The sequence below is a fragment of the Drosophila santomea genome, unplaced genomic scaffold, assembly GCF_016746245.2.
Source record: "Drosophila santomea strain STO CAGO 1482 unplaced genomic scaffold, Prin_Dsan_1.1 Segkk83_quiver_pilon_scaf, whole genome shotgun sequence".
NCBI classification, from domain to species: Eukaryota; Metazoa; Arthropoda; class Insecta; order Diptera; family Drosophilidae; genus Drosophila; species Drosophila santomea.
Genome location: NW_025319019.1, coordinates 266,862 through 278,272, shown reverse-complemented (window position 1 = coordinate 278,272; position 11,411 = coordinate 266,862). Strand labels below are relative to the sequence as shown.

The window sequence follows — 11,411 nt, the reverse complement described above, 5'->3', positions numbered from 1 at the left end:
TCTAATGTGACCGTACTGAACTCAAAAAAAGTGCACCCCGTAATCACTGCTGAATTATAGCCTTTTCTCACAGAGATTCATTCATTTGATTAAAAATCTGGAGAGCTAATGTATTTAGGTGTATCCTTAAAATAATAGTTTTAAGGCCTGTTGTCGAATAAGTAAATATTATTTATTGAATTTTCTTAGTTGCATATATTTTTTAATATATTATTGTGACAAAAGTTGTTATTAGTTCTGTTTCTGTTTGTTTAGGTGCATTCGTCACTAGTTTTGACCTCGTTCACAGGTGTGTTTGAGTGATATTAGATATTTTTATTTTTAGTTTTTATATTAGTGTATTTTGCTATATATGTATAGCTGTTTCCCGTTTCAAGTTTGGAACGTTATAAAAATAAACAAGCAATATACTTTTTGTTTTTGAAAAATGTTTTAATCGTATCATTGGATTTTAACAAATCGGGTGTCACAAACATTTACAGTTTTACAGATTTTTTCTGTAATTCATAAAGCTTTTTCTTTAAGCCCTTCCTTTTGCTATATCACTGATTTTGTGTATCTTTGTACTGATTAGACAACTGCAACAAATTTTTATTTCTTCGTGTACATATATGCAATGATGTTACTTCCTGTTAATTTTAAAATTCTTACTTCTAGACTTTCACAACTTTTTGTCCTGAACCATAATCCCATTTACCGTTTGGACTGCTCGTCCACAGTGATAAAAGGGAAACAATTTTCTTACGTGCGTGAAAGAACTATACAGCTGACAATGCCGGATTAACCAATTTTGCTCTTTGGCAATAAGAGATACCAAAGTTGAAGTTCCGAGTGGAGATAAAGGAAGTAATCCCGGAACAAGGAACCGAATTCCGCTGGCCACTGGAATGGGGAATCTGTACAAAAATTGTTTAAGATATAAATTTGCCTCTAGAGTTTAAGTGAATGAAAGACATAAATTTTATGAATTGTAAGATAGAGTTTGAGAGTTAGAGCGGGCGTGGCAAAAAGTTTTTTGGCAAATCGATAGAAATGTAGAAGACCAATACAAAAATGAAAAAATATCAAAACATTTTTCAAAAGTGTGGGCGTGGCAGTTTTGGGCGGTTTGTGGGCGTTAGAGTGGGCGTGGCAACATGAATCGACAAACTTGCGCTGCGTCTATGTCCCTGGAGTCTGTATACTTAATCTCAACTTTCTAGCTTTTGTAGTTCCTGAGATCTCGACGTTCATACGGACAGACGGACAGACAGACAGACGGACTGACAGACGGACATGGCCAGATGGACTCGGCTATTGATCCTGATCAAGAATATATATACTTTATATGGTCGGAAACGCTTCCTTCTGCCTGTTACATACTTTTCAACGAATCTAGTATACCCTTTTACTCTACGAGTAACGGGTATAATCACGCAGCGACGAATATTAAAAATCAGCAGCAGTCGCCGTTTTTCGTTTTTTCGCTTTCTGCTTTGCTGTTGCTTTTGATCGTAGACGTAAGTCGCTGCTGCAGCTACCGACGACTTTCGGAAGTCGTCAGCAGTCGCAGCAGCATAAGTCGGCGCCTTCGACTGTTTGCTGCTTTTTATTTTCGTTGCTATTGCTGTTGATCAACAGTCGCAGCAGCGTAAGTCGGCGCTGTCGACGGTTTGCTGCTTTTTATTTTCGTTGCTATTGCTGCTGATCAACAGTCGCAGGAGCGTAAGTCGGTGCTTTCGACTTTTTGCTACTTCTGATTTCTGCTGCCGAGCAGCATAAGGCGACAGACGCATGAGGCGACAAATTAATTCAGTAGCCGCGACTTGTGTTTAATTACGATAACTAAATTTTTTGACAATTTCTTATTCTTAAAATTACTTATACTTTTTTATTTTTTTGACTTTCTTTTTGTATATTGCTTATAAAATAATAAAACTAATCAATTTTAAAAAAATTATAGAAACAAAATTAGCAAAAATAAAAACATAATAGTATATGAATTTTGATGAATTATAAATAAATACATTTTCATTGTTTTCTGTTTTAACTATTATTTTACTTATTTTATAAACTACTAAGAGTAAGTTCTTCGTTTTCAAAAAGTGGCGAAGTGTCAATGGCCATGTCCAAAAAGGTTGGATTTAATTTAACTAGCAATATGTTCTCAAGAACATCCTGGCTTAATCGATTGTCCAAAAAGGTTGGATTTAATTTATCTAGCAATATGTTCTCAAGAACATCCTGGCTTAATCGATTGCGGTAGTCGGTAAGCACCAGCCTCAGAGTGGAGAATGCTCGTTCAATCGACACCTGTTATAAAATAAGAAACTATCTAAGAAGGAACCTAAATTACTAACTGCGTATAACTCCTGGTCATTATACTGCTTTCTTTTCTAGTAAGATAGCACGTCTATGTCAAATCTTTGATACGCAAGTTGTAGATTTTTAATTTTCGTGTACACGTCTATTGAACTATTTACTTTTGATTGAACGCCTTTCGATAAATAGGCCTCTTACATTTCGTCTCCTCGTCATAAAAGAAGTTGTCTATTTGATTAAAGATAGAGTTGGGAGTTGAACACATATCGCCAGTAGGGTTCAGACTATATAGTCTGTCCCAAATTGATTTTAAATGATTTATTGCGTCGGTTTTTTGTTGCGGAGACAATATATGTTGAAAGCGGGGATCCAAAAACAAGCATGAAGCTACAAATTTATTATTTAAATTGTGACTTGAATCATTGACTATTTTTTCGGTCGATATTTTTAGTTTAAGCCATTGGGCGTAAAAATTACTAGTTGCGCCTCTTGGAATCTTTGTATAGATTTTTGCAAGGGACTAAAAACATTACAATATGTTTCAATAAAATCCCAAAACGAGGCATCTACATCAAAATTCTCTTCATCCGTTCTGTTTTTAAGTGACTCAATTTTACTTAAAATATTTTTCGCTTCCAATAAGTTTTTTAACATTATGTACGTGGATCCCCATCTTGTTGGACAGTCTAATTGTGGCACTTTTAATTTTTCAAGCTCAAATATTTCGCGATATCCATTCGATTTTTCTAATATATTTAGTCATATTCCTACAATTAAGTAGGTATTTAATTAGGTCCAATGATTTAATTACATCGAGGGCAACCAGCTGTGCTGTGTGTGCAGCACAACGACAAACTTCAATATTTCCTATTAAAACTATAAGAATTTTTTCTATTAACTCTATTTTATCTAAATAAACGTCGTTGGTGCACTCGTAATCGTTCTCTTCATTATTTTGAGCGTTGAATTGTCTATTTTCAAAGATAATAACGTGTTTTTAAGTTCAGCTGTTATATGTGTTCGTATATTATTTGCCACTATTTCCAATGTATTTTCACAGTTTACTGCGTTTAATTTCATCATTTTTCCTTCAGCTGTTTTTATACCTTCACAAATTGGGTCAAGTATGTTTCTCATATTTTGTGAATTTAAAACTTTGAAGGGAATGCTATCTTCGGTTACCAATCCTATATTTGTTGTTTCTTATTAGTTGTTTTTTATTTACTTCAATTTTTTTTTTTCCTAATATTTTACAACAAGAACTTGTTGATGAAGTTTCAAGGTTTTCTAAACTAATCACATTAAAATTAATTTTGTGTTGTTATTGTAAATGTGCTTTTAAATTTGATATTCTATTATTTTTGAGAGAGCTTTTACATATACATACAGCTAAGCCCTCGACTGCCTTATTTTCAAAATATTTCCAAACTTCACTTGTCATGGTTTGCCATGGTTTGCAGAAATATGCAAGTGAGTGTAGGTGTGAACCAAGCAGCAAACGTTTTACAAGTAAAATTAATATGAGGAAATAAACGTAGCGAAGGCTGCGGCCGCTGCGGATGACTTCCAAGAATTTGTCGACTCATGCGTCTGTTGCGTTATGCTGCTCGGCAGCAAAAATCCGAAGTAGCAAAAAGTCGAAAGAACCGACTTACGGTGCTGCGACTGTTGATCAGCAGCACTAACAACGAAAATAAAAAGCAGCAATCCGTAGAAGGCGCCGACTTATGCTTCTGCGACTGCTGACGACTTCCGAAAGTCGTCGGTAGCTGCAGCAGTGACTTACGTCTACGATCAAAAGTATCAGAAAGCGAAAAAACGAAAAACGGCGACTGCTGCTGATTTTTTATATTCGTCGCTGCGTGATTTTTACATATGCTTTGACTGCGACTTCTGATTTTTCAGAAGCAGAAGCAGAAGCAATTGTTTAACTTTCTGATTTCGCTCGCAGCAGAAGCACTGAAAAGAAAAAGTATTTAGTCTTCTGCTAATTCGACTGCAGTTTTTCAAACACTGGCACTTCCACTAGCTGAGTAACGGGTATCAGAAAGTCGGGGAACTCGACTATAGCGTTCTCTCTTGTGTTTTTTATCAAAACAAAATAATAATATTTAAAATATCATAAAAATATATCGATATATTTGATATTTTTTTTTTTAATAAAATTTTGTTTCCCCTAATAATAAAAATATATTTCTTTTTATATTTTCATTTAAACTTAATATATCATAACTTAAATTCATGGATTTCTAATACAGATCATAATAATAATAACAAGGATAATAATGCAGATAATAATAAATTTTCAATGAATTTTTGAACTTTCTGAAATCTGAACATACGCACACATACATACATACATATGCCATATGTACATACATATGTATGTACCAAAGACATTATAATAACAAGATGCGTAACGGCCATACATTGGTTTTGCACTATGCAGCCACTTTTTTGGTGACGACCAAAATTGCTCTCTTTTCGCTCGCCTAAAATCGAGAGCGTTAAAATCTAAAAATAGAATTGTCTTGCTTGTATGAGTAAAAACAATAAAGGAGATCGTGTGCATGTGTGCGTGCTTATGCTAGAAGACGATTTTAGGGCCGAAATCAATTTTGATCTAAGAAACAAATTTGATTAATGTTTTGGTCAATTTCGTAATTCGTAACTCTTATGGTTTGAAAGAAGTTTTTTATACACGTTTCTCGTAGAGCATTTCTTACCACCCATAATTGAGCGCTTTTTTAAAAATATCAAAATAAAATATAAAAAAATAATTTAAGTGAATCTTATTTGCATTTTAAATACTGAAAATTGGTAATTTTTATACTAGTAATTTGACTAAATAACTATAGTAAATAATTAAAACGTATACAAAGTAAATTATTAAAACTACTGTAATTTAAAACAAAGAACAACAAACAAAAAGAAATTACATTTAAAATATTTCATAAAAATAATTTATAAACTAAAATATTATTTATAAAATAAATAAAAATATGGAACTCTTTATTGCAAAATTTATTTCATTGATGCACGAAGTGCGGACATAAGCACCGAAGAATCATTGACGTCTTATATTTTTCACACGTCGCACGCTGAATACTCTAATGAAAACTATTCTAATATAAAATCATATTGGAAAATTATTATGCATTATTAGGTACATAGATTGTGCTATTATTATTTCTATGTTGAATTTAAATAATTGTTATGTTAAGGCAATGCAAAACTAGAGTTTTTAAGTGGTGGCAATTTATAAAAAATAATATAGATTTAAAGTCTAAGAACTTCTAAAATGAAGGGCATACATATTTTGTCATTTTTACAATGCATGTGCATACGTGTGCACCAATACAGTGGTCAGCTGTCGCTGTATACGTACAAGAGAGCTGCTGGCTCTAGAGCTCTCCGCTCTCTGGCTTTTGAACAAAATTTCGAGAGAGCCTGGAGCCACTTGAAAAGCCACCACGAAAAAATCGTGTGCAAAAAATTCGTATGGCGTTACGCATCTTGTTATTCTAATGTCTTTGTATGTACCTTATTTTTCGCACATTTTACGAAAACGTCGTAATTTTTATTTTTAAGGTGCGAGGACATGTTTGCAGTGTTTTCACTGGTTTTTATAATTCTTTCGCACAGTTTGCATTTTGCAGTACCGTTTTTTATTTCTATGTAATTTGATATTCGTTTTATCACGTGCTCATGTACTTGGTATTTCGTCGAAATCAATGTGAGCGAAGGGAAAATATCAAAATAATATCGCAATACCGATATTTGGGCAAAAAAATATCACGATATAAATATATCATTTTCAGAAAAAACGATCGATATATTGATATTTTTATATATTGTCAACAACCCTAATAAGTACTTACGTTTGATTTAAAAACGCCGGTTCATTTACAAATTTTTAGTACGACAGAGTACATTTTTAAGAACGTTCGTTTTCAAAATATTCGTTCTTCAGTTTTCTGAGTGAAGGAACCACATATTTATCTGTCTTTAACCACACTTCCATGCATTAAAAAATTGAAAGGTTCGTTCTCTTTTTCTTTTCTCTCTTCTTTCTTTTTGCATTCACTCGCGCGATGTTCCGTTTTTTTGTAGCATTTTCCCTTAAAATTAGCTTTATCTTATAGGCGATTGTCCTTCCGTTCAGGTGTTCTGCTTTGTGTATGTGTATACAGCTTCTGTTTTTTTACTTTCTCTTCCTTCTCTCCTCCTTCGAGAAATTTGATTTTTACCGTTTCAATTGGCGGCATCTCGTCGGGTCTCTCTCTCTCTCTATTGAGACTCCAACTCGTCTCCCAAAGTTATTGCAAGCTCTGCCAATTTTCTAGTTATGTTTACAAACGAATTAACGTAATGAGACGCAGTATCCCCAGACGGTATTTTCCATCTTACTAGTTTTTGATAAAACTGAGTTTTTTTATTGGTCCCGACGGCATATGAATGCTAAAAAATGTTTTCCATTCATCATTACCGTCATCAAGTTTTTCTATTTAAACTGACATACTCATAACGAATTTTTCTCTGACGTTTTCTAGGCTTCTTCACAATTCACGAGGGATCTCGTTCCATAACCATCGTTGGTTATTTAGATAATAAAAAAATATCACACAAGCAATGTTGAATTGTGAACGTTTAATAAAGAGAACATAGAAATGTGGAGTAAAGCATAAGAGATTACAAGGCTGCCAGCTAGTTGGTATAAAGCTTTCTGTCGTCGTGCGTCACATGGAGTTGCCTTAAACGGCTACCCCACGCATTGGTTCCCGAAGGAAAGGGCAGACTAATCCGTGGTAGTAGAACACGTTTTATTCTGGAAGAATTCAATGTTTCACAATTGCAACTAACTTAACTTATTAGCTCACCGCAGTGTGTCCTCCAACTCTTACACGACAATGAAAAGCTAAATTTTCCCGGCAATTTACAATGGCGAAAAACAATGTGCCCAGACACATATGGGCTTACAAATCCGCGACATCCCCGACCCCGTGAAGAACCGCTTCACTCAAATCCAAAACTGCAAGTTTAGAGACGGGTCGCATCATTGTCCTAGATAGGCCGTTGTCGTTCACGCGCACCTTAGCGCGTCTGACGACTTCATCAGCTCCGCTGTAGATCTCCTCCACGATGCCCTTGCGCCACTCTCGTCGGGACAAGGCAGGATCGCAGACGAAGACCATATCACCCTGGTGGATGGGCTCCGTTCGGCGGCACCACTTCTCGCGGCGCACAAGCGTAGGCAGGTACTCCATGACCCACCTCCTCCAGAAACGGTCTCGTAACTGGCGAGCAATCCTCCACTGCTTCCTCGTAGAACCCTCCTTGGGCAGCTCCGCATCCAATCCAGGCGTATCCGGCAGCTTGGCTACTCCCTTGAGTAGATCGTTTGGCGTCAACGGCGCCTCCTGGTCCGCATCCACAGGCAAGTGGGTGAGCGGACGCGAGTTTACAATATTCTCCGCCTCAATCAGGAAACTCTCCAATACATGGTCCCTCGGCGCAACTTCCTTCAGTGTATGACGCAGTACTCACTTGACGCACTGCACCATGCGCTCCCAAACTCCGCCCTCAGACGGGTTCGCTGGACAATTATAAACCCATTCAATGCTTCTGCTTGACAACTCACTCTGAAGCTTCTCCATCTCGAATACGTCACCAAAGCGCCTGGCTTCCCTGTCAGCTCCCACGAAGTTCTTGCCGTTATCGCTGCGCAGTCTATATACTGGCCCTCTACGGCAGACGAAGTTCCTGATCGCAATTATGCAGGAATCCGTCGACAGGTCATGCGCCAGCTCCAGGTGAATCGCCCTTGTCGTCAAACACGTAAACAAGGCGACCCAACGCTTCTCCTTGTGACGGGACACAGTCACCAGCAGTGGCCCAAAGTAGTCCAGTCCTGTGTATTTGAATGGCCATCCACCCGCATCCAGTCTGTCTTCCGGATGGGGTCCCATTATCGGCGGCATCGGCCGCGCTCGCTGCAACTTGCACTCGTTGCACGATTAGATGACTCTCCGCATCACACGCCTCATCTTTGTGACCCAGAACTTTGTCCGGATCTCCGCAATCGTAGCATCCACATTTTGATGCTTCATCCTGACGTAGAAGTCTCTCACAATCAGCTCTGTCAGACTGTGCCTGTGTGACAGTAATACGATGCACAGTGCGGCATCAATTCTGCCGTAAGCTCGCAGAATCCCGTCCTCGTCTAGGTAGGGCACCAACCCTCGAATGTCGCTCGATCTAGCGACGTCCTGTCCAGTTTCCGCCGACCTCATCTCGTCGGGGAACGACTCCAATTGTGCCTGTCTGACCAACAGGTTCTCCGCGGCCTTACATTCTGCTGCAGTAAGGCCGTATTCCTCGAGCTCGTTTCGCTGTTTGCGGCACCAGCGCGCAAACCGTAGGACCCAGGCTGTGGTCCTCACCAGGCGACTGAAACTCGAGGATCTCTGAAACGGAATAACAAAATCGTCTGCCGCAACTAATGCAAACTCACTGGGCATCTCTTCTTCATCAGGGGCATCGGGAACACGCTCAGTTCCTTCCTCAGGCCCCGGCCAGCTGGCTGCTGGCTGCTTCAAAAATGCAGGTCCTCTTAGCCACCTTGATTCCTGGCTAAGGTCGACTCCTTTCTGCGACCGCGTCGCATCATCAGCCGCATTGTCGGCTGTAGGCACCCATCTCCATTGGGAAACCTTCGACGACTCCAAAATCTCCGTCACTCGGTTGCCAACAAACTGCTTATACCGGCGGTGGGTGCTGCCGATCCATCTCAGCACCGTCTTAGAGTCCGTCCATAACACCAGGTCCGTGATGACCACACTGTGCACCTCCTTGACAGTGTTCATCAGCCTGGTTCCAAGAACTGCTGCCTGCAGCTCCAGCCGTGGGATCGTCATCGTTCTCATTGGGGCACACTTCGTCTTCGTACTCACGAAGCTCACCTGCACGTCGTCGTCCTCATATGTGACCCTCCAATAGGCCACCGCCGCGAATGCTGCCTGACTAGCATCCACGAAGACGTGCAACTCTACGGCCCGGACTGCTCCACGCCCAAAATATTGGCGCGGACATCGGAACTGTCCCACGGCGTCCATCTCTTTGCGCCAAATCGCAAAGGCTTTGCTTAACTCCTCCGGTAGTGGTTCGTCCCACTGGATCTTCTGCCTCCAAATCTCTCGCAGCAGCAGCTTCGCTGTAACCATGAGGCAGCACAGGAATCCTAGGGGATCAAACGTTGACATCACCAGGCTCAAATATTCCCTCTTCGTAGGGACTCGATCTCCACTCAGGACGCTGCTTGGCACTCGATGATACTCCACGTTGAATCTGAAGTCATCTGTTGCTACTTGCCAACGCATTCCGAGGATCTTCTCTTCAGCCTCACCCCATCCGACGCTCTTGACTCGACCAGGTCCTAAAGCCGTCTCCACGGTGGGTGAGCTGGATGAAAACTGGCATAATTCGAATCCAGCATCCTTGTGTATCTCCTTCAATCGGGTAGATACGCTGATAGCCTCGCTCTCTGTAGCGAAACTGTCCACATAGTCATCGACATAATGGTAGTCGGTGATGGCCTGGACCGCTCTCGGATCCGAATCCCAATACTTCAGGGCATTCATAGTCTTCACGTAATGCGCAGCGCTCGGCGAGCAGGCTGCTCCAAACGTCATTACGTTCATCTCATAGACATCCGGATCTCTCTCGTCGTCGCCATCTCTCCAGAGGAATCGTTGGGAACATCTATCCTCGGGTCGGATCAGCACTTGGTGGAACATCTCCTTGATGTCACCGCAGACTCCGACGGCTCCCTCTCTGAAATGAAAGAGCACAGCTGGCAAAGGCTTATAGTGCTGAGGCCCTTTGTCCAGCTCCGAGTTTAGCGAGGTTCCTCCAACTTTGGCTTGTTTGGGTTTTCGACACCAAAATGTGGCAAATACCATAGGCGATCGCTCCTTACCGCGACCTCCTCCGGCTGCAGCCTCCTCGCGTATCCTTTAGACACGTAATCCTTTATAATCCGATCGTATTCCTGCGCCAACGGCTTGTTGCGCTTCATCTTCTTCTCGACGTTGACCAGCCTCCTGTACGCCATCTCATAGCTCGGTGGCAGCACAACGTGGTCGTCCTTCCAGAGTAATCCCGTCTGGTAGCGACGCCCCACTTTCACCGTGGTGTCTTCGAGTATCCTTTGGGCCCGAACATCGTCGCTGGCTGCGACCGGCGGCGCGGGCTTCACTCCAAAGTTCTCCATGTCGAAGTAGTCCTCCACCATTTTTCCATCGCGTCATCCACTGACCCGGCAAGTAGGCAGGACCTCGGTGACGGCGTGGTCGGTTGCCCACTTACAGGCCCAAACACAACCCAGCCCAGCTAGGTTGCGGCCCCATACGGTCCCTCTCGAGCGAACCGCCTCGTCCTAAGTGGCAACCCCAGATGTCCGTGATTCAGGCCGATGAGCAGCTTCGGCACCACGTTGCTGTAAGGCTTCATCGGCAGACGCGCATCCCTGTGCACGCCCTGGACATCTCGTCGGCTCAATGTCTGCATCGGCAAACTCAAACTCGAAACGGCATAAACGTTTTTCAATACATGGCGAGTGGGCTTTCCAACTCCACTTATCGTCAGACTCACCACGTTGGTAGGCTCTCTGGTTGCCTTACCTCCAAACCATTGGATATTTAGCTGCCGACGCTCTCCTTGCACTCCAAGATCCCTTCGTAGCTCGTCATCGATCATCGTGACGGAGGATCCCTCATCTAGGAGCGCATACGTATCCACCTTTCGCCCCGCTCCGTACAGCGTAACCGGCAGTATACGGAACAGTAGACGGCCTCCTTCGGCGTCAACGCAGCTCAAATTCCTCTGCATGGGCGCTCCCGCTTCACGCGGAGCTCCTCTCTCCAGGCTGTTGCTGGGAACGGCTGGCTGCCGGTTCCTCTTCTGGTCCCTGTGACCATCTCGTAGCGAAGGCCTCCTGGCCGGGCTGCGTCTGGAAACTGCTGGCTGCTGGTTCCCTTCGTGGCGTCTGAAGCCACCTCGCTGCAGCGGCCTTCGCTCCTCGTCCGCACCATGTAGCAGACGGTGATGCT

General features: G+C 41.8%; 1 pseudogene; it reads right to left on the bottom strand.

Annotated features, from left to right (window-relative positions):
* Positions 1-8,316: 8,316 nt before the first annotated feature.
* LOC122756632 lies at positions 8,317-10,731 on the bottom strand (annotated as a pseudogene).
* Positions 10,732-11,411: the final 680 nt, after the last annotated feature.